The sequence below is a fragment of the Rhineura floridana genome, chromosome 2, assembly GCF_030035675.1.
Source record: "Rhineura floridana isolate rRhiFlo1 chromosome 2, rRhiFlo1.hap2, whole genome shotgun sequence".
Classification (NCBI taxonomy): Eukaryota; Metazoa; Chordata; class Lepidosauria; order Squamata; family Rhineuridae; genus Rhineura; species Rhineura floridana.
The window spans coordinates 102921671-102949420 of NC_084481.1; the positions used below are offsets into that span (position 1 = coordinate 102921671).

At 42.1% G+C, this 27750-nt stretch overlaps 1 long non-coding RNA gene across 1 annotated transcript in view; it reads left to right on the top strand.

The window, feature by feature from the left end:
* Positions 1 to 27750, top strand: part of LOC133376921 (uncharacterized) — a 120618-nt gene that overhangs the window by 76717 nt on the left and 16151 nt on the right. The gene's annotated exons all lie outside the window — the stretch shown is intronic.

The window sequence follows — 27750 nt, forward strand, 5'->3', positions numbered from 1 at the left end:
GGAACGGCGACTTCACAGCGAGCCAGACCCACCAAATTCACCAGTCCAACACGACTACATGGGATGCATGCAATAAGACACAAAACTTCCGCGCAAACCACGTTCCGATACCCGTTCCGGGCTATAATACGCTTTTACGTAAAATAGTCCAGAACGGCGACTTCCCAGCGAGCCAGACCCACCAAATTCACCAGTCCAACACAACTACATGGGATGCATGCAATAAGACACAAAACGTCTGTGCAAACCACGTTCCAATACCCGTTCCGGGCTATAATACGCTTTTACGTAAAACAGCCCGGAACGGCGACTTCCCAGCGAGCCAGACCCACCAATTCACCAGTCCCACATTACTACATGGGATGCATGCAATAAGACACAAAACTTCCATGCAAACCACGTTCCGATACCCGTTCCAGGCTATAATACACTTCTATGTAAAACAGCCCGGAACAGCGACTTCCCAATCAGCCAGACCCACCAAATTCACCAGTCCCACATTACTACATGGGATGCATGCAATAAGACACAAAACTTCCATGCAAACCACGTTCCAATACCTGTTCCAGGCTATAATACTCTTCTACGTAAAACAGCCCGGAACAGCAACTTCCCACCGAGCCAGACCCACCAAATTCACCAGTCCCACATGTTGCTGCCTCTCCTTTTGTTGGGAAATGGGAGATAACACAGGATGACCCAGGAACCTCTGGGGTGATCAGCAATACCCTTTCTTGCTGTTTGTAGGTCCACTAAGCAGCACTATTGGTGCTGCTACCAGGTTGCGAATGGCTGGTGAATTGAGGAGAGAGAGAAAGAGAGAGATTGGAGGAGCAAGTCGGCTGGTGGCAGGGGGAGAGAAATTGAATTTGCCTTCTGTGAAATAGATGTGCTATCACAGGAAAAAAACGGGTCCCAAGAAGTGCTCTTGTGTGCTTGGGCTCAGACTCCACCTCTGCCTTGTATTCAAGTTCTAGGCCAAACCTCACCAGTTTGCTTTCTGTGACATGAGTTTCTGACACAACTACTTTCAAAATCAAGGTTAATAAAGTCTGGAACCTGTGGGAGGGACTCCTACTCATTGGGCAGAGCGCATGAGGTGGAGGCAGAAGAACTTTCCAGTCAAAAGGCTCTCAGGCAAGAAGGCTGGAGAACAGGACCTTGGACAGCCACTGCCAGTCCGAGGGCCAAACTAGATGAGATACCAATCATGCAATAAACAATTGGACGATGAGCTTTGCAACACTAAATTGAAGGTGCAGGGCAGCTGATCCCTAGTGGGGTCCTGACATGGGGGCTTTAGTCCCTGCACCTGCTATTTACATTGGGGAATATTATTATTATTATTATTATTTATTATTGTTATTATTATTATTGTACCACCTCCTTTGCCGAAAATGCCACACCACTGTACCAGTGTATATCAACAAAATCACAAAACAAAGCAATCAGATGTCAGGGTTGAGGTCAGTCCCTCTGACATTATCTGGCCTACAAAGTGGTGGGGCAAGCATCCATTCCTCCACCCAGAAAAGGTTTAGCATACCTGTTCTATATACAGCTACGATGACACAAATAAATAAATATAACTATAAACAGTAGTTCTGAAATACTGTAATGATTTTTCATTCTTCTAAAGATATTTTAACATATAGCATCGTTAGCTATATTCTTTGGAAAAATATGAATCCAGTAAAAAATAAACACACATAGCAAGAAGTAAAACAATGTACACAAATATGTGTAAATATATATATATTCTAAAACATTAGGATATAAATGTAACATAATATAAATAGCAGCAACTGAACCAATATTTTTGTAAATATTTTGCAAAATAAATAGAAAACAAATGTACTATTTTGTGCAGGTAGGCGTGCAAGATCATTTCAAGTAGAGCACAGTATTTATCAGCACTGAAAATAATCATATAACATTCGACAAGATCATGTTATAGAGGAAAACATTTTTGCCTGTGGCATGGATTCTTCATTTGTCACAACACTTTGGACATTTGAATATGCCACAAGGAGCTTGATTTATCTCAAGGCAGGACAGATGGTACCAGTCCTGACAGACTCCCTGGCAGAGAATCATTGTGTCCTCCTTGGGTTTCTTGCACAGATTACCCATTAAACACAATGACCAAGATGAATTATAATACTGTTGTACTGCTGAAGATAAGAATGCAATTGTAGACAATGATCCTTTAGGCACATTTCTTGAGACAGGAGTGTTGAAATTGTTCATGACTTTCTGATTTATTTGTTTCTTTGTTCTCTGCTGCTGTCTCTGAGTTGCACTTGGTTGTGGAAGTAATGCATTCTTGCTGAGCAGTTCCGTAGCAATCCACTGCCGTACAGGGACCATGTCTACTGGGAAGGGGATTGGAGAGCCACTGCACAACACATGTGCAAACAGACATACAAACACCCCACAGCTGGAAGAGTCCTTTTGAACTGGTATGTCAAGAGGTGCATGAATGATCCACTCTGACCAATTCATTGCTGAAGCTGACTGCATCTCTATAAATGTTTGCAGCATGTTGGTGTACTTGGTGGAGATGCCATGTTTGGAATCAAGATACAGAATAATTTTCCACTTGAAGAACACAATCATTAGTACCCAATGAGAACTGTGTACATTGGTGGGGATGAGCCAGATGTCCTTCATCACAACATCCAAGTTTGTGCCAAAGTTATGAACACTTGTTGTGTATCCCTGTAATTCCATGGACCGCATAATAAATGGGCTGAAGACACACACGTCAACATCTGTACTTGTCACAGTCCCTAGATTTGTTCTAGTAATTAGGAATCCCTCAATTACAGTGTCAACTAGCCAGTTTTGATTCAGAAGAGACTTCATGTCATCTGCATTGATGTAGACCCTTTGTATGGTTGAATTTCTCATGCGTGGATAGCATGTTATAAATTCCCATGGAACATGTTCTTTTTTCCCCATCAGCTTTCCTTGAGTAGGTTTTTGAGGGGTACTTGAAAAATAGGGGGCTTCCTGCTCAAGATTAAAGGCAAAGGATGATAATTGCCTTTCCTTGCTAGCAGCTTGATTTTCATTTTTCTCATTTATCTCTTGGGAGGCATCAGTTGTAGTATAACCGTGCATCAGAAGGGAATCTTATTTATTTATTTATTTATTTATTTACATTTCTAGACCGCCCTATAGCAGAAAGCTCTCAGGGCGGTGTACAACAAATAAAATCACAATTAAAATATGAGCAAGTGTGGAAAAAATATATATATATAGTACAATTATAAAACATTAATAAAATTGCCATTGAGATTTAAATTAAGATCATATTAAGTTTAGAATGTTAAATTAAAATATTTAAAAATTTACAAAATTTAAAAAGCCTGGGCGAAAAGGTAAGTTTTTACCTGGCGCCGAAAAGATAACAGAGAAGGCGCCAGGCGTATCTCATCTGGGAGGGCATTCCATAGTTCGGGGGCCACCACCGAGAAGGCCCTAGATCTAGTTGTTGATCTCCGGGCCTCTTTATGGGTTGGGACCCGGAGAAGGGCCTTCGACGTTGAGCGTAGTGAACGGGTAGGTACATAGCGAGAGAGGCGCTCCATCAGGTATTGCGGTCCGATGCCGTTTAGGGCTTTATAGGTAAGAACCAACACTTTGAATCTGGCCCGGAAACATATCGGTAGCCAGTGCAGCTGCGCCAGGACAGGTGTTATATGGTCAAATTTCTTTGTCCCAGTGAGAACTCTGGCCGCAGCATTTTGCACTAGCTGAAGTTTCCGAACCGTCTTCATAGGTAGCCCCACGTAGAGTGCATTACAGTAGTCCAATCTAGAGGTTACCATAGCATGGATAACTGAGGCAAGATGCTCCTTGCTCAGATAGGGTCGTAGTTGGGCTACCAGCCGGAGCTGGTAGAATGCATTCCGTGCCACCGAGGCTACCTGAGCCTCAAGTGACAGGAGCGGATCTAATAAGACCCCCAAACTACGTACCTGTTCCTTTAGGGGGAGTGTAACCCCATCTAGGACAGGTCAAACGTCAACCATCTGGGCAGAGGGTCCTCCCACCAACAGCATCTCAGTCTTGTTAGGATTGAGTTTCAGTTTATTAGCTCTCATCCAGCCCATTATCGCGGCCAGGCAGCGGTCTAGTACATCAACAGCCTCACCTGATGAAGATGAAAAGGAGTAGTAGAGCTGCGTATCATCAGCATATTGCTGGAAACGCACTCCAAAACTCCTGATGACCTCACCCAGCGGCTTCATATAGATATTAAAAAGCATGGGGGACAGAACTGAACCCTGCGGGACCCCATATTGGAGTACCCAGGGACTCGAGTAATGTTCCCCCAGCATCACCTTCTGGAGACGATTCCCGAGATAGGAGCAGAGCCACCGGCAAGCAGTGCCTCCCACTCCTAAATCCGTAAGTCGCTCCAGAAGGATACCATGGTCGATGGTATCAAACGCCGCTGAGAGATCAAGGAGAACCAACAGAGTTACACTCCCTCTGTCTTTCTCCCGACAGAGGTCATCATACAGGGCGACCAAGGCCGTTTCTGTACCAAACCCCGGCCGAAAGCCCGATTGAAATGGGTCTAGAATCTGATGCAGCCAATATGGTTAACTCATCTTTTTGTCTAGGTTTCTTTCTTCCAGATTTTCCTTTTCGTCCAATCATCCTCAATTTCTTCAGAGAATACATTACCTTTGTCCGATGAAGACTTTTTCCTACAGACATCTGTGCTGCCATAATATGGTAGCATGTCCTGGAACTGTTGCAAGAACATGTTTCTTTTGGAAATAATTTCACCACATATTCCTTCTCATGTAATCCTCTGATAAGGAAACAGCCAGACTGTGCTTGTAAGAATATGCGATTTTGCTTTACAATTAAATCTGCTAGACCTTCCATAGTCTTTGATTTACGGTCTTTTCTTTGAAGTTCAGGCACATGGTCTGTGTCCATCTTTCCCTGCTTTCTGAAATGCACAATGTCATCTACAGGAACACAGTCTACAGGAAACTGTGTAGTATCAGGATTTTTCTGCTATTATGTTCTGCTAAGAGGTGGTAATTTCCAATTCCACACAATCCTCTTAAAATTTATTTTAGGTAATATGTCTGAAGGAAATAAAAAACCAAAACCATTTCATCCATGTTCAGTTCCTTCTCAGTGCATAGCCTCTTGAACACGACATTCATGCTTTCAGACACATTTGTGGTAATGCCACTGGTTCCCTTATAGATCCCTCTTTTTTCCAAGAGCCATCTTCCACAATTTGTCATAACAACTTTTCTCAGCTTCCGATCAAAATAGTTGAGGAAGCCTGCACTCCACTTTACTTTCAATTTGTGCAGCAATTCCAGAAACTCCTCTTCACGCTCACTATCCAGAAGCTGAAGAATATTGTTGGTGTAAACTTTCCGATCACCTTTCCCTCCTTCATGTGCAGAGACCCAGAATTCCACATCTTTTATAATATGGTTCCAGCAAAGGACATGTGCACAGCCTGGAATAGCTTTCTCAATAGCATGCACTATGGCTGCTTCTCTGTCTGTGACTATCACAGTGGAATCATTGTTGATCTTGGGCACACATTTTCCTATAAATAAAAAAACCGCTCATGCACATTTGTTGTGCGCTTATCATGGATCAGTATGGCCAAAGGGATTGCTGGGTTCTCCTCAAAGAAAGCACACTGGAAAATTAAAGGTGACACATAGAAGTCTCCAAACTGAAAGGTTGTGTCATAAGACAAAAGTGTGTTTGGCTTCAACATTATCACCCCTTCAAATATGCGAATAATTTCTGGAAGTGCCAAAATTACAGACACTTCAGGGACAAGAGTGAATTCACATACAAACCCTTCCAGAGCATAGTGAAGCTCATACACACCATATAAATCATTATGGCTGATTCTGTTTTTCTGTTTCTCATACTTCAGTTTATTTTTTATTTGTTGTGTATCTTTAGGCAGCATTACTTTCATATGTTCTGCTGAAACTATTGTTGTTGCTATTTTACGCTGGTAAACTTTGCACGGGCCAAAGTGTTTCTGCCCCATAGCTTCTGACAATACAGAAGGCATGGTACGTACATGACATCTCATGGGATATTTTTTCATATTTCCATGAGGCAGAGATGGTTCAGGTCTCTCATCCTGTCCAAGGTAATGGACAATTACTCTGCCTACACTTCCATCAGGCACTTCATATGCGAATCTGTGAAACAACACTTGCTCTGCGTTAAATAGTCTTTGAAAGTATATCTTTCGTACCAGAGGATCCCCCCTTGGCAACAAATGCCTTCCTTTTTTAATCCATTTGTACTGATCACATCTCCAGATCTTTTTATGTTTGTGGCTTTTGTAGCTATAGACAAACAGCTGCCCACATTTTGGCTTAGCAGCTGGGAGAGTTGATATTTTCCCTGCTACTGGGTTTTCCAAAATCTCAAGAGCTTCAAATGGTGAAAGTTGCTCAAACATACGCATGTATACTACACTCATGGCTTTTCTGCTGTAGGTAATGAGAGAAGACACTACTTGATGCCTCTGAGCCACCTCCACAGTGTAAATATAGCATACCTGGGCTGCTGCCTATTTGGTCTGAAAAAAGAAGGGATCATCCTGTCTCTGCAGAGACCAACAGATCTTATAGTGCCCCTAGTGGGAAGAAGAGTAAACTGCAACTATTCTATAGCACCAAAAGCTATCTGTAGTTGCATTCAATACTAGTATAGCTTACTACAAAAACCTTGCTAGGAAAGAAAAACAACAATGTACTATATTGTTTATAGTATTATAGCCCGGAACAGGTATCGGAATGTGGTTTGCGCAGAGGTTTTGTGTCTTATTGCATGTATCCCATGTAGTCATGTGGGACTGGTGAATTTGGTGGGTCTGGCTCGCTGGGAAGTCGCCATTCCGGGCTGTTTTACATAAAAGTGTATTATAGCCCGGAACAGATATCGGAACATGGTTTGCACGGATGTTTTGTGTCTTATTGCATGCATCCCATGCAGTCATGTGGGACTGGTGAATTTGGTGGGTCTGGCTGATTGGGAAGTCGCCGTTCTGGGCTGTTTTACGTAAAAGCATATTATAGCCCGGAACGGGTATCGGAACATGGTTTGCATGGAAGTTTTGTGTCTTATTGCATGCATCCCATGTAGTCGTGTTGGACTGGTGAATTTGGTGGGCCTGGCTCGCTGGGAAGTTGCCGTTCCGGGCTGTTTTACGTAAAAGCATATTATAGCCCGGAACGGGTATCGGAACGTTGTTTGCGTGGAAGTTTTGTGTCTTATTGCATGCATCCCATGCAGTCATGTGGGACTGGTGAATTTGGTGGGTCTGGCTCGCTGGGAAGTCGCCGTTCCGGGCTGTTTTACGTAAAAGCGTATTATAGCCCAGAACAGGTATCAGAACGTAGTTTGCGCGGAGGTTTTGTGTCTTATTGCATGCATCCCATGTAGTCGTGTTGGACTGGTGAATTTGGTGGGTCTGGCTTGCTGGGAAGTCGCCGTTCTGGACTATTTTACGTAAAAGCGTATTATAGCCCGGAACGGGTATCGGAACGTGGTTTGCGCGGAAGTTTTGTGTCTTATTGCATGCATCCCATGTAGTCATGTTGGACTGGTGAATTTGGTGGGTCTGGCTCGCTGGGAAGTCGCCGTTCCGGGCTGTTTTACGTAAAAGCGTATTATAGCCCGGAACGGGTATCTGAACGTGGTTTGCGCAGAAGTTTTGTGTCTTATTGCATGCATCCCATGTAGTCATGTGGGACTGGTGAATTGCGGAGGTCTGGGTCGCTGGGAAGTCACCGTTCCGGGCTGTTTCATTCTGTTCCGGAGGGCATTTTGGTTGTTAAAGGGTTAATAAAAATCCTATGAGAATGATTTTTGTTCCTAAATGTTGTTCTCAAGTGTCTCTAACACAGCCCAGTGTTTTTGGCATCAATTTCTTTTATAAAGGGCGCATTCTGGCCTGTTCCGTTCCGTTCCGTTCCAGCTTTTACACCGTCCCCTGGGTGCGGTATGCAATTCTGGTTAACTTTACTTAAGCGGATGTGTGAGATTCCTTCCTTTAAACTGGTTGCGTTTAAAATGATCTGAAATGCCCGGGTGTTTGCTTAAAACCATTGCTGCTGCTACTGCTTTTTTTTTGTACGCACACGCTATCCTTTCAAGCGTACTTTATTTAAATATATTTAAATTTTATTAATATATCAGCATTGCATGCAAAATTGAATAATAATGTGCACATGGTTTTAACAAGCATTAGATAATTAAAGAACATACCTAAAACCCACAGGTATTTCTATCAAACTTTAAAAAGCAGGAAATTGGGCGGCTATAATGAATGCACCAGGGGAACAGGAGACCTGACCTCTCTGAGATATTGTACTGCCCTACAAATGTGTAAAAATGCAAACACACAACTTGGGTTGGTCTTTCACATTCCAATCGACTTCCTGTGTAGCTTGGAATAATTTGGTAACATGTGCCTCTGAGTATATGGTGAGGTTATCAGTGGGGGCCCTGCCCTTTCCTCCTCAAACTACACTCTCCCTCTGGCCCCACCCCTTTAAACTAAAACACATTTTGATCAATATGGCAACCACTTACCATCAAGAAAAAATGCAAACTTTAGTACTTGCCTTTGTAATTTTTTTGTCAACAGTATAACTTAGAGGTAACATCATCCTATACATATGAGGAAGTAAGTTGGACTCTCACCTTTGTTAATAAGAGAGATTCAATAGTTAATATGCTTTATCTGTTAAAGCTGAAAAAAAGGCTTTTCCTAAACTCACATATTAAGGTGCATTTGCTAAGCTGAAGGGGAAATGAGACACTGAGCCAGCTATCTCCAGAAAAGGAGAAGTTGCAGTTAGAGAAAGATTTCACATCTGTTCAAGTACATTTTGAACTAGAATCAGCTGGAATTATAAGAACATGCATACGTGTCATTCAGAAGGCATTCATCACATGCACTGGAAACCCCTCCTTGTAAATCCATATATGATAATCTTGTTGATGCTTTGCCATGCCTATAACTGTGTGTAACTTATGTGATAGAGAGACTTTCTTACTCTCTCTTCTGATGTACATCAGTGTTTTCTTTATTACAATTGACTGCTTCTCTTGAATTTTATTGTGAAGAAAGTTTCCTTCCACACACACTTACGTGGGAGTAAGTCCCATGGAACTCATTGGGGCTTACTTCAGAGTAGACACATATGTACAATGAACAGTCAAGGGCCGAACTTAAGAGACATAACTTAAGTAAACAGAAAATGTACATATCAAAATAAACATTATCCCTTCTCCTGCAACTAGAAATGTAGTCTTACTTCTTGCACAGCGTATAGTTAAACTTTGGAATTTGCTCCCACAAGAAGCAGTGATGGGCACCAACCTGGATGGATTTAAAAGAGGATTAGACAGATTCATGGAGGATAAAACTATCAGTGGCATCTAGCCATGATGGCTGTGTTCTACCTCCACTGTCAGAAACAGTACGATTCTGAATATCAGTTGCTGGGAATCACAAGTGGGGCGAGTGCTCCTGCACTCAGGTCCTGCTTGTGGGTTGCCCTTTAGCGCATGTGGTTTGCCACTGTGAGAATAGGATGCTGGACTAGATGGGCCATTGGCCTGATCCAGCAGGCTCTTCTTAAGCTGTTGTATGTATTCTTGCAACAAAAAGCAAAAGCTGCTTGTGGGGCCTTATAGACCAGGGATAGCCAACGTGGTATCCCCCACATGTTGCTGGATTATAATGTCCATCAACCCGGATAATTGGATAATTGTACCAACTACAACTGCTGCTTATGTACATATGTTGTCTCAGCCTAAGCTTTCTCACAGGGTTGTTGGAAAGGTAAAAGAGGGAGGGAAGGGCAATGTACACGGCATTCACAAATCAAAAGTAAATGGGGGGGGCACACACAAGTAATAAGATAAGTGACAAACAGAATGTTAACAGGTGAAGCTTTTCCCTTAACTGTATTTCCATACTAGAAAAGGCTTACCTCACTGAATTTCTGCCTGCCATACAGCTGTTAAAGGCACAAGAGCTCTTCTCTCCTGCAATGCCAACCCTAAACCATGCAAAGAACTCAAGTTAAAAGAAAAATAACCACCACAGAATTTGGACAATTTGAATATATATATATATATATATATATATATATATATATATATATAAGATAATCTGTAACTGTATTGTTGTTGTTATGTGCCTCCAAGTCAACTGCGACTTATGGTGACCCTATGAATCAGAGACCTCCAAAAGCATCTGTCATGAACTACCCTGTTCAGAACTTGTAAGTTCAGGTCTGTGGCTTCCTTTATGGAATCAGTCCATCTCTTGTTTGGCCTTCCCCTTTTTCTACTCCCTTCTGTTTTTCCCAGCATTATTATCTTTTCTAATGAATCATGTCCAGAGCTTGGAAAAGTTACTTTTTTGAACTACAACTCCCATCAGCCCAATCCAGTGGCCATGCTGGCTGGGGCTGATGGGAGTTGTAGTTCAAAAAAGTAACTTTTCCAAGTTCTGATCATGTCTTCTCATGATGTGTCCAAAGTTTAATCATTTTAGCTTCTAGTGATAGTTCTGGTTTAATTTGTTCTAACACCCAATTATTTGTCTTTTTTGCAGTCCATGGTATCCGCAAAGTTCTCCTCCAACACCACATTTCAAATGAGTTGAGTTTTCTCTTATCCGCCTTTTTCACTGTCCAACTATCACATCCATACATAGAGATCGGGAATACCATGGTCTGAATGATCCTGACTTTACTGTTCAGTGATACATCTTTGCATTTGAGGACCTTTTCTAGTTCTCTCACAGCTGCCCTCCCCAGTCCTAGCCTTCTTCTGATTTCTTGACTATTGTCTCCATTTTGGTTAATGACTGTGCGGAGGTATTGATAATCCTTGACAAGTTCAATGTCCTCATTGTCAACTTTAAAGTTACATAAATCTTCTGTTGTCATTACTTTAGTCTTTTTGACGTTCAGCTGTAGTCCTGCTTTTGTGCTTTCCTCTTTAACTTTCATGAGCATTTATTTCGAATCATTACTGGTTTCTGCTAGTAGTATGGTATCGTCTGCATATCTTAAATTATTGATATTTCTCCCTCCAATTTTCACACCTCCTCCATCTTGGTCCAATCCCACTTTCCATATGATATGTTCTGCATATAGATTAAATAAATAGGGTGATAAAATACACCCCTGTCTCACACCCTTTCCAATGGGGAACCAGTCAGTTTCTCCATATTCTGTCCTTACAGTAGCCTCTTGTCCAGAGTATAGGTTGCACATCAGGACAATCAGATGCTGTGGCACCCCCATTTCTTTTAAAGCATTCCATAGTTTTTCATGATCTACACAGTCAAAGGCTTTACTGTAATCTATCAAGCACAGGGTGATTTTCTTCTGAAATTCCTTGGTCCGTTCCATTATCCAACGTATGTTTGCTATGTGATCTCTGGTGTCTTTTCCCTTTCTAAATCCAGCTTGGACAACTGGCATTTCTTGCTCCACATATGGTAAGAGCCTTTGTTGTAGAATCTTGAGCATTACTGACTTCCGGGAAGGGTGACTTCGCTTGTGCCTGCTTTTGGGACGGGCTCCCGCCTCAAAAGAAGCTTATTCAGATATAAATCAGTCAGAACATTTTTTTTTTTTGACTGATGAAATTTCTCCCGGGCAGGGAGAAACGTAGAGATCAACCTCAAAAGCCTGTTTTTGTTGGGAGGACTGGATTTCATTAATTTATGAGATAAGGTCCAGCCAACAATGCCGGATGGACTTCCGAACAAGCTCTATCTGTATAAGCGATACGTTTATCTTTTCTTTAAAGAGAGAACGGACTAACAGGCAAGCACCCTTCTTTCTATTGTTTTTTTTACTTGGTTTAAATTGTTGCAGCAAAAGGAGATTTGTCAGATTGATCGGCTTTGGAAAACTTCTGGGTGAGCTATAACTCTTCTCTGTTATTCACGAAATTAACAGCTTATCTCTGTTTCTGTCGCAAAAAGCTGTCCTGGAAGTGCATTCTAAAGATAATAAACAGAAGAGGGATTTCTATTCCTGATTTCTATTCCGAGGAATATTATATTGTCTGGGACTATTCTCTTTTTGGTCTATTTTATTTTGACGAATCTGCTTCTTCACGACGCCACTAACTGTTTTGATGCTGGGAACTAAATTTGTTTTGCATTCTTGAACATAGAGAGATAAGGCAGGTTGCTCTGTTTATACTGTGATGTCATCAAGCCTGGAATATTAACCCAATTGTTGCTGAAATAAGAAGTGGTTCTTCTTTATTTTTGTTTTGCTTTGTTTTCGTGGTTTTAAAAATGGCAATCAAGAAAGTGGCTGAGAATCTGGAAGTAACTATGTTTCAGAAAATAATGGATGAGATTGAGATAACGAAACAAACCCTGCGACAGGGTAGTAAGGAGCTGAAAATTGAACTGAGCAAAATGACGCAGGAGCTTAAAGAAATAGGGGATCCTGTGAGAGAGGAGAATGAGATCAGAGATGAGAAAAGAAAAAAATAAAGGGAAGATACAAGCCCTGGAGATTGGAACAAATGTGGAATTGGAAAAAGATCTGGAGTTTATGGATTTTAGAAATAAAATATACTGTTTGGAATTTAACGTTATCTTTGAAGAAATTAATGAAGATATTAGAGATAAAGTTATCAATGGCTTGGATAATCTTCTGGACTGGAATGATGTGATGGAGCTTGATATAGAGAAAATCTATGGAATTAACTGCAGCCATGTGACAATGGAAAAACTCTTAAGAGATGAGCCAGTGCATTTTGTAAAAAAGAAGAACACAGATATGACTTTACAACAGTATTTCAGCAACTTATTCAGAATGGATGGCAAGAAAATATTTGGGATAGAGGAAATTCCCATCAGACTCTTATTATATGACTATGGCTACAACAGCAAGATTATTATGGAATACTGATAATGGAAGATTGGACACTGAAATTACTGGACTTAACAGGACTATTGAAGATGGAAGATGGAACTAATAGGGATAATGGAATAATGGCTATTGAAATTATTGGACCTAACAGATTCTGATGAGATGGATTAATCGAAATGTTTATTTGGACTATGGTTATGACAATAAGATTATTATAATTATTAACGAGATGGATTAATTGACATGTTTATTTGGAGAAAAATTGATAGATATATTTCTTAAAGAATTGAAACCTCTCTTTGACTTTTTGTGGAAAGAATAAAGTAATGTTTATGAGATTTGATGATTAATTAAGATAACTACTGGAGGAAAGTGATTTTATAATATGATTTAAGAGACAGGATTGTTATATATTGTAGACCTATAACTGATTTGATATGTGACAAATGGGAAGTCAACATTTTATTTTTTTTTGTTTAATCATTTTTGTTTTGTTTTGTTTTTTGTCTTTGAATGTTTTATGATTTTGTTTTCTATGTTTTATGAAAATTTGAATAAAAATTATTGTGTAAAAAAAAAAGAATCTTGAGCATTACTTTACTTGCGTGGGATATTAAGGCAATAGTTCGATAATTACTGCATTCTCTGGGATCCCCTTTCTTTGGAATTGGGACGTATATTGAACGCTTCCAGTCTGTGGGCCATTGTTTAGTTGTCCATGTTTCTTGACAGATTTTTGTCAAAATTTGGACAGATTCAGTCTCAGTAGCTTGTAGCAACTCTATTGGTATGCTGTCTATTCCTGGTGATTTGTTTCTTCCAAGTATTTTAAGAGCACCTTTCACCTCGCATTCTAAAATTTCTGGTTCTTCATCATACAGTTCCTCCGTGAATCTGTCATCCTGGCATCTCTTTTATAGAGTTCTTCAGTGTATTGCTTCCATCTTCCTTTTATTTCATCTCGGTCAGTCAGTGTATTGCCCTGTTGATTATTCAACATCCCTACTCTTGGTTTAAATTTCTCTTTCATTTTTCTAATCTTTTGGAATGGGGCTCTTGTTCTACCCTTTTTGTTGTCTTCTATTTCTATACAGTAACTATTGTAATAGTTCTCTTTGTCCGTAAGTACTAGTCGCTGTATTGTTGCATTTAGGGTTCTGACTGTGTTTCTATCTCCTTTTGCTTTTGCTTTCCTTCTCTTTTTAACCATTTTAAGTGTTTCTTCAGTCATCCATTGAGGTCTTTCTCTCTTTTTAACTAGAGGTATTGTCTTTTTGCATTCTTCCCTGATAACATCTCTGACTTCATTCCATAGTTCTTCTGGTTCTCTGTCAACTAAGTTTAAAGCCTCAAACCTGTTCCTTATTTGATCTTTATATGCTTCTGGGATGTTATTTAAATTGTATTTTGGTGTTATGATTGCTTTGTTGGTCTTCTTTAGCTTTACTCTGATTTTCGATATGACCAGTTCATGATCTGTACCTCAGTCTGCTCCTGGTCTTGTTTTCGCAGGAAGTACAAGAATACCCCGCATTAACGTACGCAATGGGTCCAGAGTGAGTACGTAAACAAAAAATGTACTTAAAGTGAAGCACTACCTTTTTTCACTTGCTCCGCCACTGTGCCACCTCTTTCACGCGGAGCCTCAAAGCCCCATGCTAAAGCCTCTGCTGCTTCGCTGCTGCGCCTCTCAGCTGATCACGATCATGTCTCCCAGCTGATTCGCGGTCGCGTCTCTTTCCACCCCCCACCAAAAGAACAGGCCACAACCAAAGGTTAAGTGTCTGTTGTTGCGAAGCGAAGTACATAAACAGGGGAATGGTGCTACTGTAAGTATGTTCATACTCGTGAGTGTCCGTAAAGTGAAGGTCCGTATAGCGGGTATTCCTGTATGGAACTTCTCCATCTTCTGATACCAATTATATAATCAATTTGATTCCTATATTGACCATTTGGTGATGTCCATGTATACAGTCGTCTTTTCGGTTGCTCAAAAAATGTGTTGGCAAGAAACAAATTATTGGCTTCACAGAATTCAATAAGTCTTTCTCCTGCTTCATTACTGTCTCCTAGGCCCCATTTCCCCACAATTCCTAGTTCTTCTCTGCTCCCTACTATTGCATTCCAATCCCTCATGATTATCAGCACATCTTGTTTTGGTGTGTGATCAATTTCTTCCTGTACTTCTGCGTAAAATCTCTCCAATTCCTCTACTTCTGCATTTGCCGTCGGAGCATACACTTGGATGATGGTTATGTTGATAGGTTTCCCATTTAATCTCATTGATATAACTCGCTCAGACCTTGCGTTGTAGCTCCTAATTGCTTTTGCAATTTAATTTAATTTTGTATAAAATATGACTTTCTCAAGCAAAAAGAAGTGATGAGACACTAGACATAAAACACACACACAAAGCCTTGACAAACAGCAACAAAAATACTCTGAGCATGAGCATTTCCACATTTTTAAAAATTTATTATTGTTTTTGCTTATTTACTGCCTTGGGCCAGTCCCTAACTCAGCCTAACCTACCTCATGTAGCTGTTATGAAGATACAGAAGGCAGAATTAAAATGGCTGCAAAAGGAGACTAAGGCCGCAAACCAATACACATTTACCTAAGAGGAAGTCCCATTGAACCCAATGCAGCTTACTTCTGAGTAGACATGTACTGGATTGCAAATTAGTCCTTGTATTAAAGGCATCAAGTTTTACTTGCCTTAACCAGAGTGATGCATCATTGTACTATGAAGGGCCATATTCCTCCCACTCCTCAAATTAGTACAGCTTCAAGGCTTCAGCCAGGCCTTATCTGGCCTACTTAGTGCAGTCCTATACGCAATTTTATTTATCTGGGAGTAAGCTCCATTAAACATAAAGAGACACGTATATATTCCAGGGGTGGCCACTCCGTGGCTCTCCAGATGCTGCTGAACTACAGCTCCCATCAGTCTCAGCCAACACAGCTCATGGTCAGGGATGATGGGAGCTGTAGTCCAGCAGCATCAGGAGAGCCACGGAGTAGCCACCCCTGTATTATACTCTAAGTTACTCTACTGAGTAGACATGTATATATTATACTCTAAGTTAACAAATACAATGATGTTTGAAAGTGCCTGTTCGCATCTCTTTGCATTTGCCATGGGGTGGGGGGTCTTTAACATCCTACCACTCACTGTGTAGTAGTAGTATTTGCACAAAATAACATCCAGGGAGTACTTGCCTCAGGTGAAGATGCATCCTGGTTGTGACAAAGAAAGGAAGGGCAGGAAAAGAAAACTGGATGTAGTAGCTCTTTTGGACCCTGGCTGCTTGCTGCTGCAACTTCTGCTAAATTTGATGTCTAAAAATCCTTATTTTGAACTCTTGACCCATCACTAGAAAAATTAAAGTGTGGGCCATCAACATTAACCATCATAAAGTGAAGAGTTCCTAAAGCTTGCAAACGAGCAACCAAACAAAACTGTATTTGAATTCTAACTGTGCCATCCAGTGCATGGTTTCTAAGAAGCAAGAAGTCCCTTGGGAGTGGGGAGCGGAAATTGCAAAGCAAAGCTAGAATACTTTGTGGTGGACCAAACCACCATTCAAAACAATCTCAGCACAGATAAAGAGACAGATGCTTAAGTGAGTACACCAGTGGTATCTCATGCCAAGATATTCAAGGACCACCCCAATTAGCTCTTCTAAACATATTCAGCTATGAGAATAGGGACTTAAAAAGTAAACCACTAACAGGCCATTTGCTGACTGCAGTAAGGAGGGTCATGGAACCGACCAGAGGGACGGCAACCCTGGACTTAATCCTCAGTGGGGACCGGGACCTGGTGCAAGATGTAAGTGTTGTTGAACCGATTGGGAGCAGTGACCACAGTGCTATTAAATTAAACATACATGTAACTGGCCAATTGCCAAGAAAATCCAACACGGTCACATTTGACTTCAAAAGAGGAAACTTCACAAAAATGAGGGGATTGGTAAAAAGAAAGCTGAAAAACAAAGTCCAGAGGGTCACATCACTCGAAAATGCTTGGAAGTTGTTTAAAAACACTATATTAGAAGCTCAACTGGAGTGCATACCGCAGATCAGAAAAGGTACCGCCAGGGCCAAGAAGATGCCAGCATGGTTAACGAGCAAAGTCAAGGAAGCTCTTAGAGGCAAAAAGTCTTCCTTCAAAAAATGGAAGTCTTGTCCAAATGAAAAAAATAAAAAAGAACACAAACTCTGGCAAAAGAAATGCAAGAAGACAATAAGGGATGCTAAAAAAGAATTTGAGGAGCACATTGCTAAGAACATAAAAACCAACAACAAAAAATTCTATAAATACATTCAAAGCAGGAGACCATCTAGGGAGACGATTGGACCCTTGGATGATAAGGGAGTCAAAGGTGTACTAAAGAACGATAAGGAGATTGCAGAGAAGCTAAATGAATTCTTTGCATCTGACTTCACAGTGGAAGATATAGGGCAGATCCCTGAACCTGAACTAACATTTGCAGGAAGGGATTCTGAGGAACTAAGACAAATAGTGGTAACGAGAGAGGAAGTTCTAAGCTTAATGGACAATATAAAAACTGACAAATCACCGGGCCCGGATGGCATCCACCCGAGAGTTCTCAAAGAACTCAAATGTGAAATTGCTGATCTGCTAACTAAAATATGTAACTTGTCCCTCGGGTCCTCCTCCGTGCCTGAGGACTGGAAAGTGGCAAATGTAACGCCAATCTTCAAAAAGGGATCCAGAGGGGATCCCGGAAATTACAGGCCAGTTAGCTTAACTTCTGTCCCTGGAAAACTGGTAGAAAGTATGATTAAAGCTAGATTAACTAAGCACATAGAAGAACAAGCCTTGCTGAAGCAGAGCCAGCATGGCTTCTGCAAGGGAAAGTCCTGTCTCAGTAACCTATTAGAATTCTTTGAGAGTGTCAACAAGCATATAGATAGAGGTGATCCAGTGGACATAGTGTACTTAGACTTTCAAAAAGCTTTTGACAAGGTACCTCACCAAAGACTTCTGAGGAAGCTTAGCAGTCATGGAATAAGAGGAGAGGTCCTCTTGTGGATAAGGAATTGGTTAAGAAGCAGAAAGCAGAGAGTAGGAATAAACGGGCAGTTCTCCCAATGGAGGGCTGTAGAAAGTGTAGTCCCTCAAGGATCGGTATTGGGACCTGTACTTTTCAACTTGTTCATTAATGACCTAGAATTAGGAGTGAGCAGTGAAGTGGCCAAGTTTGCTGATGACACTAAATTGTTCAGGGTTGTTAAAACAAAAAGGGATTGCGAAGAGCTCCAAAAAGACCTCTCCAAACTGAGTGAATGGGCAGAAAAATGGCAAATGCAATTCAATATAAACAAGTGTAAAATTATGCATATTGGAGCAAAAAATCTTAATTTCACATATACGCTCATGGGGTCTGAACTGGCGGTGACCGACCAGGAGAGAGACCTCGGGGTTGTAGTGGAAAGCACGATGAAAATGTCGACCCAGTGTGCGGCAGCTGTGAAAAAGGCAAATTCCATGCTAGCAATAATTAGGAAAGGTATTGAAAATAAAACAGCCGATATCATAATGCCATTGTATATATCTATGGTGCGGCCGCATTTGGAATACTGTGTACAGTTCTGGTCGCCTCATCTCAAAAAGGATATTATAGAGTTGGAAAAGGTTCAGAAGAGGGCAACCAGAATGATCAAGGAGATGGAGCGACTCCCTTACGAGGAAAGGTTGCAGCATTTGGGGCTTTTTAGTTTAGAGAAAAGGCGGGTCAGAGGAGACATGATAGAAGTGTATAAAATTATGCATGGCATTGAGAAAGTGGATAGAGAAAAGTTCTTCTCCCTCTCTCATAATACTAGAACTCGTGGACATTCAAAGAAGCTGAATGTTGGAAGATTCAGGACAGACAAAAGGAAGTACTTCTTTACTCAGCGCATAGTTAAACTATGGAATTTGCTCCCACAAGATGCAGTAATGGCCACCAGCTTGGATGGCTTTAAAAGAAGATTAGACCAATTCATGGAGGACAGGGCTATCAATGGCTACTAGCCATGATGGCTGTGCTCTGCCACCCTAGTCAGAGGCAGCATGCTTCTGAAAACCAGTTGCCGGAAGCCTCAGGAGGGGAGAGTGTTCTTGCACTCGGGTCCTGTTTGCGGGCTTCCCCCAGGCACCTGGTTGGCCACTGTGAGAACAGGATGCTGGACTAGATGGGCCACTGGCCTGATCCAGCAGGCTCTTCTTATGTTCTTATGACCTTAAAGGAGCCGCTCTAGAGCACTGGTCTCAGAGTGTTTGGCAGGTAGCCCTCCTTGAAGAAATTAACTCAAAAACTGAGTGTCATAAGAGGAGAAAAGAACCGTGATACACCTGGTACAATTTTATTATAAACATAAATCATAGCACTCAGGGCAGAACCCCACCAGCAGAATTTCTTCAGATGAGGAATGCATATTCCCCCTTGGCAACAGTATTCTTCACTGAGGCATCAAGGACAACACATCTTTCCACCAAGCCTAGGCACCTGTGAAAAAAAGTAATAGTATTGTTATGGATTTAGGGTTGAAATGGATTATTTCTATGAGTCCCCTTCCAGCCTCTGATTTGGAACCCCTGCTCTGCTGGCCAGATCTCTCTTTCTTACTCTAATAGAGTGGCCAGGTGAGTTAATGGGCTATCAAGCAAATGAGCCAGGGACATCCTATTGTTATTGGAACTCTTCAGGAGAGCCCCCCCCCCACTTCCTGAGGCCAAGGAGAGGCTTGTGTTTTGAGTTGAGTCTGAGGAAAGGCTGGCAACTGGAGGCAGGGAGGGAGGCTGGCTCCCTGCACCATGGCTTTAGGGTGCCTCCTGTAACCCTGATGGAAAAGCGAGATATTGGACTGCTAATGCTTTGAATCCCTCCATCTTAAGCTCAGGTTGGAATGTGTATAAATAAAAAAAACATATTTCATAAAGGCACCACAGTCTCCACTGGCCTTCTTTCCAAGGAAACCAAACCCCTGAATAAGCGCAGGGACCCCTGGAGATCTCTCACCGCTTGGAGATTGGCGACAACACTATTTTAGCAAAATGGAGAATGTAAACTTTCCTGTCAACAGTATGAAGGTTATCTTGCTTGCCCCTTCTGATCCTTCACAACCCTTCCCCCATGAAAAGTGAAATACCAGCTCATCCCATTCTCGGTCTCTCTGCTGCTTTGTTCAATATCTCTGTATACTGATGTACACTTTTTGTACTATACATACTGTTTATTATATTTTGAAAACCACAAAACCTAAAAAAAAAGTTTAAAAAGAAGAAACTGTGATTATATTCAATAGGGCTGGGGTAGCCAACGTGGTGCCCTCCTGATATTGTTGTTGTTGTTGTTGCATTTATATACCGCCCCATAGCCAAAGCTCTCTGGGTGGTTTACAACAATTAAAAACATTAAAAACAAATATACAAATTTTAAAATATTTTTTAAAAAGCAATTTAAAAACATGTGCTAAAATGCCTGGGAGAAGAGGAAAGTCTTGACCTGATGCCGAAAAGATAACAATGTTGGCGCCAGGTGCACCTCATCACATAAATCATTCCATAATTTGGGGGCCACCATTGAGAAGGCCCTCTCTCTTGTTGCCAGCCTCTGAGCTTCCCTCGGAGTAGGCACCCAGAGGAGGGCCCTGGATGTTGAGCGTAGTGTATGGGTGGGTTCGTGTTGGGAGAGGCGTTCCATCAAGTATTGTGGTCTCAAGCTGTGTAAGGCTTTATAGGTTAAAACCAGCACCTTGAATCATGCTCAGAAACATACAGGCAGCCAATGCAAGTGGGCCAGAAGTGGTTTTATATGTTTGAACCATCTGGTCCCCGTTATCAATCTGGCCGCTGCATTTTGCACAGGCTGCAGTTTCCATACCGTCTTCAAAGGCAGCCCCATGTACAGCGCATTGCAGTAATCTAACTTGGAGGTTACCAGAGCATGGACAACTGAAGCCAGGTTATCCCTGTCCAAATAGGGGCACAGCTGGGCCACCAACCGAAGTTGGTAGAAGGCACTCCGTGCCACCGAGGCTACCTGAGCCTCAAGTGACAGAGATGGTTCTAGGAGAACCCCTAAGCTATGAACCTGCTCCTTCAAAGGGAGTGCAACCCCATCCAGGACAAGTTGGACATCCACCATCCGGTCAGAAGAACCACCCACTAGCAGCATCTCAGTCTTGTCTGGATTGAGCCTCAGTTTATTAGCCCTCATCCAGTCCATTGTCACAGCCAGGCACCGGTTCAGCACATTGACAGCCTCACCTGAAGAAGATGAAAAGGAGAAATAGAGCTGCATGTCATCAGTATGCTGATGACAATGCACTCCAGAGCTCCGGATGACCGCACCCAACGGTTTCATGTAGATGTTGAACAGCATGGGGGACAGAACTGACCCCTGCAGAACCCCATACTGGAGAGTCCAGGGTGCCAAGCAATGTTCCCCAAGTACCACCTTCTGGAGCCGACCCACCAAGTAGAAGCGGAATCTTGTGGACTACAACTTCCATCCTCATTGACCATTGCCATGTTGGCTGTGGCTGATGGGAGTTGGGGTCCAGAGCATCTGGAGGGCACCTCATTGGCTACCCCTGCAATAGCACTTACTCCCACACAAGTGTGTACATAAGATTGTAGACTCAGACTGCAGTCCTACGTGAACTCACCTGGGAGTAAGCAGAGCTCGGAAGTAATTCATTAGAAAAAATGAATTACTTGTAATTTATTACTTTTTTGAGGAACAAGTGGGTAATTCCTTCACATTTTGATTGTAATAGAACGAGCAGTAACTTCATTACTTTTGAGCTGTAACTGTAACTTTCCAGCATTACTTTTGGGTGTTACTTGGGAGAGAGCAGGGGAAGTCTTCTGTTCCTCTGATTCATGGATGAAAATCATGTGCCTCAAACTGGGCTTCCGCACAGCATCACTCTTTCCTCATGCTCTGTGGGTGGGTAGGAGGCAATGAGGGAGGAGGTGGAGAGTGAGACAGGCTGGAGAGAAAAATTAAAATTGTTTCAAAAATGGACAGTAGTGGAGAAGCATAGATTGGAGGGAGAAAGCAGCTGGAGGGTAAGGACATGGATGAAGGAGGTGAAGAACGAGGCAGCAGCAGAATGGAGATGTTAAGGATAAATTGAAATCCCCAGTGCTTGTAAAAACTAGAGTTCACTTGTCCTATCTAAACCAGCTTGGGCTTTATGGGAAATAGAACCAAAGTGGCCTTTATTTGACTTTAGATATAAAATGTCGGTTTATTTCCTGGTGACCTGACCCTTACCTACATTCCAGTGGCTCGCATAATAAAAGCCGGTTTAAGCTGGAAACTTCCCTACTATGCATTTTCTGTATCACATGTGTGCTTATGGCCTTGCTTATTGTTACAAACGTGCATTGCATAGAAATGTCAATCGCTATTCCAATGCCCCTCATATCCTTGACTTATACTACTCCTTTGATATGTAAGCAGAGTAATATCATGTCTGTCTCTGGTTTAGGGGGCGCCCGGTTGCAGCTGGGCCTTCCCTCAATAGTTGCCTTTGTCTGCTCTTGCATAGTGCTTATCTCAAGGACATGCGAAATATGCAGACATAGAGTCTAAGAGATAGTCTTGATGTTTCTACTTTGTCCTTCCCCCTGTACCCCTTTTACCTCCTTACACATGCCCCAAAGCTATGATAGTTGGCAATTGTTTTCTTTGTGTTTTATGACGTGAACCCGATATTGTAAACTTCGGGGTAAGCCTATATAAACCCTTGAACATCAATAAACGAGGTTCCCATGCTGGCCTGCTTCGGCTTGTAAGTATTGGGTCCCCTTTGCAAAGGTTTTTGTCTTGTGTTACTTGATCTCTGATAGTGGGTTCATTTGCACTCAGCTCCGCACTCTTCCCGGGTGTAATAAGCGAGTTGGGGTTGACAGGACGACTTGCGTGTTGGGTTTGGACCTAACAGAGATGAAGAACTGTGGAGGTGAGAGATGATGATGTGTATGCGCTAATACTTGCTTTGCACTCAGTGCGTGAAGTGGCCTCCACCCCCTCCCTCTCTACTTTGCTGCATTTGCAATGTTTAAACTTTTTTGCACCCCAAGGGAAAATGTTTGCTTGGGCGGCTGTGCCTTGGTTGCTGATAGGGCAGGGTCTGGGAGGTGGTTGAACGAGGCTTGCTGGCTGAGAGAGAGTGTGTTAATGCTGTTTGTACTTAGTGCGCAAAGTGGCCTCCACCACCTTCCATGGCTACTTTGCTGAGAGAGTGGGGAAGTTGCATTTGGTTTGGCGTGCGAAGCTCTGAGTGGTGGCCTCTGCCTCCCTCCCCTCCCCTCCTCCCTTAACAGAGGAGAGACCACCACTGCTAGCTAGCTAGCCAGTCTGCCTCCTACATCCTGATAATGTTTGCGGTGGCAGGCAAGCCCCCACGTGCCTTAGTTTCTGGCAAGGGAAGTTTGTTCCATATAATTCCTTCCTTCTTTCCAAAGTTCTAAAGCAAATCCATTTCAAACCATCCATCCCCCCCTACACACTATATAGGCAATTTTGTAATTGTGCTTAGAGGCTTGTGCAGAATTAATTATCATTATTATTGTTGTGCGCCTCCCCCAATCTCCGAGCGGTGAGATTTCGGGGGTCCCTGCACCCATCCAGGGTTTGATTTCCATTGGGAAGAAGTTCAGCAGAGACTGCGGTGTCTTTATGAAATATGGTTTATTTATTTACACACATTCCAACCTGAGCTCAAGGATGGAGGGGGTTCAAGGCATCAGCAGTCCCATATCCAGCTTTTCCATCTAGGTGCAGGGGCATCCTATAGCCATGATGCAGAGAGCCAGCCTCTCTGCCTGCCTGCAGCCCCAGCAATTCTCTCCACACTAAAAACACAAAAAACTCTCCTGGGCTCCAGGATGGGGGGAAGGAGGCTCTCCTGAAGAGTTTCAATGACAAAAGGATCTCCCTGGCCCATTCACTGTTGCTAGGCAACTGATTTGCCCATTATCTTACCTGGCCAATCTATTTGGTTAACAAAAGACTCATTTGACCAGCAGAGAGTTCCTCATTCCAAGGCACAGGATTCCAAATCAGAGGCTGGAAAGGGGACCCAGAGAAATCATCCATCCCAACCCCCATGCTCATAACATTATTAATAATATTTTTTAAATAATTTTTATTAAGGGGGAAAAATTACAGAGTAGTACTAAAATAATAATGAAAAAGAAAAAGGGAAAGAAAGAAAAAATGCTCTACATAGATACATCTCATTCAGCTTATATTACTAATAGAGAGCCAGTGTGGTGTAGTGGTTAGACCTGGCAACCCTACGGTTGGACTACGACCTGGGAGACCAGGGTTCAAATCTCCACACAGCCATGAAGCTCACTGGGTGTCCTTGGGCCAGTCACTGCCTCTCAGCCTCAGAGGAAGGCAATGGTAAACGCCCTCTGAATACCGCTTACCATGAAAACCCTATTCGTGGGGTCGCCATAAATCAGGATCGACTTGAAGGCAATCCATATTCATTTTTTTCATGTAGATATAAAGGATAAATGGCATTTTGTCATAAGTATGTTTGGCTACATTTTACCTCCTCCTTGGTGTTCCAAGCTTGGCGTAGAATGCTTCTCATACAGAATTAATTTGAAATGCTGCATAATTATTATCATCATAATCATCATCTTCAAATCGTACCTCAATTATTGTACATGGCTCTCCCCCCCCTTCATCTTATTCTCACAACAACCCTGTGAGCTAGGACCTTTTTAAATTGTGCTATCAACCTGCTTACTTCCACTCTGACTGGGGGGATCTTGCCATTCTGTTAATCTTATGGATAAAATGTTTTACTCTACTGCCCTCTGTGTGTGTGTGTGTTTATTTTTAATGTTGTTTTAGGCTACTTAGATGTGCAGCAGCCAAGGCCAGCAGCTTGTAGGCAATTTTTTTAAAGTAACTGAAATGTAATTGTAGTGATTACTTTTAAGTAATGGTAAAGTAATCAGTTACTTTCAGAGCAATTGTGATTGTAACGGTAATTACTACTTTTGGGGGCCATGCAACAGTAATTGTAATTTATTACTTTTTAAAAGTAATCTTCCAAGCTCTGAGAGTAAGCCCTATTGAAAACAGTGAGATTTACATCTAAGTAAATATGCACTATCAATGTGTCTTTTGCAACAAAAGCCCAAATGTAATCAACCCCTCTAAATGTTCCAGTGGACTGGGTTCATACATTTCTCACCCACAGCATTGTATCGGAGTCCAAACCTGAGGAATTTGTTTACAAAGGGAGATAGCCATCTGCTAGGGTTGCCAGGTCTCCAGTTTTTGCCCAGAGGCTCTGGATTTTTGGGGTCCTCTCAGCTGGTATAGCACAGTGGGGAGGAGAGCCTGGCTGGGAGTCCAGAGTCTGTGAGTTCAAATCCACACTCATGTCTCCTGGGTGTCAAGGGCCAACTAAAGATCACCCCCACAGTGAGTGGCTCAGGGGTTACGTGCCCTGCCACCTGTGCAGCCGTGGGCAAGCTGCATAGTCCCAGGGAGCCCAGTTGCCCCCCAGTTGGCAGTTGCAGACAAAGAAGGTGCTGGCTTGTGCAGCTGTGGCAAGCCGAGCAGGCCCTAGCCAGCTGGGGAGGACTAGCCTCAGACGGAGGCAATGGTAACCCCCCTCAGAATACCGCTTACCATGAAAACCCTATTCATAAGGTAGCCATAAGTCGGGATCAACTTGATGGCAGTCCATTTCCATTTTCATTTTCCCAGTCTCCAAGTGAGACACTTCAATCTCCAAACTCTCAGGTTTCATTTTAAAAAAAATTAAGCTTCTAGGTGGTCTGGTTCAAGAAATACACACCAAAATGTCAGGCACCACTCCCCCAGAACTTCTGTTAAATGAGCTCATAGCTGGATGCTGTAACCCCACCCTTTCAGGTTTGCAGTCAATAAGTAAAGTCATGGTTGTGATCAACAAGGGATTTGTTGACTTCTAGGCAATAGGTACAATGCATTGTAAGTCCAGGAAACTGTTATTTCCCCCCTATTTATCTGAAAATCTCATTACTGAGTAAGCTAAAGTCTCTCTTTCTCTCTCTTGTGTGCAGGAGTTCTAAATGCCATTACAATGTGTTATACTTTTCTAGTTAGGAGGCGTCAAACAAGTTTAAATTTTTCTGGGCTGTTGAAGAGGGCAGTATTTTGAAAACATTCCCAATATGAAGCTTTAATCCTTTACTCGCTTTGCTGGGAGTAAAGATGCAGTGCTAATCCCACATACTAGGAGTAAATCCCATTGAATTCCAAAGGATTTACTTTTGAGTAGACATGGTTAGGATTATGCTGTAAATTAATGAGACTTTTGAGTGAAGATAGCAAAGGATTGTGTTTGTGTTGTAAATCTTTCTTTCTGCCCCAATCCTGCTTTTTAAAGCAATTGGGAAGGGTTTACTTAGGTGTCACTGCTTTTATTATGCAGGAAAATAATACTGATTTTGTTTTTAAAAAATGCTCTGCAATGACCAACTGGTTTTGACAATAAACTGTTTCACAGCGTGTATGTATTTTATATCTCCATTGTCTATGTGTATATGCAGTCTTTCCAACATCCCTGTGTAGGGGACACCAACTGGAAACCAAGGCAGCTCACAACAAGAAATAAATCCCTTTAAAATCCAACAACTAAAACAAGTATAAAACAATTGCAAAAGCTTAAAGTGGCATGATTCTGAATTTTGGGTTGGGTGAGTGAAATTCTTTTCAATTGAGGTTGCAGTTCTGTGCACGCTTCCCTGTTTGAGTAAGCCCCATTAAATACATTGGGATTTGCTTCTGAGTAAACATGCATAGAATTACACTATAAATATATTTGCAGGTTATGTAAATAATAAACATCTTTAACAGTCATGCTTATACAAATCATAATACCATGTCCCTGTAAGTATCTGATTTCATACTATGGCTGTGCATTATTTCCTCTACTTTTTAAGTGTGCTCTTCTTCCTTGGGATGATCATGGTTCCCCTCCAGGGCCGGATTTACGTACAAGCTAAACAAGCTACAGCTTAGGGCCTCACATTATGAGGGGCCTAGTGTTACAACCATAAACATCATATAAAATGAATATAATTTTTGGTAGCTATTGAATATCATTGTTGCGGCTCGCTTGCTGACAACAGTAAGCAGTAAACAATTCTATAGAACATCGTACACATGCAGCCTTTTGGATTCTTGCAGAAAACAGCCCATGTGTTGGCGTCAGCGTTGACAGTGCTAACCCTATAAGTAATGCACATACTTGTTGAAGAGGGAAGGTCCTCACTCATGTTATACCTTAGGGCCACAACAAGTTTAAATCTGGCCCTGTTCCCCTCTGTTTTCATCCTGAGGGACAGATTAGGCTGAGAGATGGTGAGTAGCCTATGGTCACCCAGTACACTTTATAGCTCATTTCCATTTTAAAAAAATAATTAAAATGATTTCAAAGAATCATAGAATAGTAGAGTTGGAAAGGGCCTATAAGGCCATCAAGTCCAACCCCCTGCTCAATACAGGAATCCAAACCAAAGCATTCCTGACAGATGGCTGTCCAGCTGCCTCTTGAATGTCTCCAGCGTCAGAGAGCCCACTATCTCTCTAGGTAATTGGTTCCATTGTCATGTGGCTCTAACAGTTAGGAAGTTTTTCCTGATATCCAGTCAAAATCTGGCTTCCTGCAACTTGAGCCATTATTCCGTGTCCTGCACTCTGGGACGATCGAGAAGAGATCCTGGCCCTCCTCTGTGTGGCAACTTTTC